Below are 1,059 nucleotides of genomic sequence, written 5' to 3'. Positions count from 1 at the left end.
GCTCAGGATCTGATTTAACCTCAAACATACTGGTAGCCTTAACTGTGGAAGAAGAACTAGCAAAGCGGGAGTAATCATCACTACCCCCCAGTGTTATTTAAACTTTAGTTTGGTCCTCTAAAATTTATAAGCATCCGAAGCTCCTTTGCTTAAGAAACTACCCCATTCATTATGTCAAGGACTTCTTTATGGTGGTGTAGAAGTCCTTTGAAAAAGGCCGCGAACTAACGTGTCTTTAAGCTAAGTTATGATGTGGACACTCTATAAGGAGATCGGTGAAACGATTCCAAGCCTCTGAAAATGATTCATGAGGATTTTGTCGAAAAAAATGAATCTTGGAAAGCATTTCATCCGTCTTTAGGGGTGGGTAAAATGTTCCATAAAGAGTGAACAAGTTTAGCCCACGAGTCCACGAATTAGGCGTTTGGCGATTAACCAAGACGCCTTTATCGGCTAAGGTGAAAGGGAATACCCTTAATTTAATTTGTTCCGTACCAACCGTAGGATGGTGGAATGTTGTTAGGACTTGTTCAATCCTACGCATGTGCTGATAAGGTTTTTCATGGTCTAATCCATGAAAAACGGGTAACAAATTAAAAATATTTGGAGGGATTCGGAAATCCCCCGCTGGGTCTGCTAGAACGATGCAAGATTTGGGGCTATCGCTCAAGGCTTTGTAGAAGTCAGAGAGAGGAGTCTCTCTTTCTTCCGCCATTATACCAGGTGGTGTATTTGAAATAGTAGCTAGAGGTGTAGTGTGTGGTATACTAGATAGACTTGATTGTTGATGTTGTTGTGTATTTACGTTCGGTGTTTTTGTTCGGCTAGACCTTAACCTCATATAAGGCTAAGACCAAACTTAGCTAAACACGTCAACACTCCAAACAATTCTGATATACTAGTATAAACCTCTAACATGAGATACGAGGTGTGGAAGAAAGGAGTACCTGATTGCGTCCTTGCTTCGCTTATGAATAGCGTATTGTTTACGCTTGTTCAGTGTATATAGCAGGTTAGAACACTGAAAAATATGAAAGAGCAAAGTTTGAGTCAAAACTG

General features: G+C 40.4%; 1 non-coding gene across 1 annotated transcript; it reads left to right on the top strand.

Annotated features, from left to right (window-relative positions):
* Window positions 1-242: 242 nt before the first annotated feature.
* Window positions 243-346, top strand: LOC147493320 (small nucleolar RNA R71). Its single transcript, XR_015200464.1, has one exon. It is a non-coding gene; the product is annotated as a small nucleolar RNA R71 (small nucleolar RNA).
* The last annotated feature ends 713 nt before the right edge of the window (window positions 347-1,059 follow it).

The sequence above is a fragment of the Coptis chinensis genome, chromosome 6, assembly GCF_015680905.1.
Source record: "Coptis chinensis isolate HL-2020 chromosome 6, ASM1568090v1, whole genome shotgun sequence".
NCBI lineage: Eukaryota > Viridiplantae > Streptophyta > Magnoliopsida > Ranunculales > Ranunculaceae > Coptis > Coptis chinensis.
This window is presented reverse-complemented; position numbering and strand designations above follow the sequence as displayed.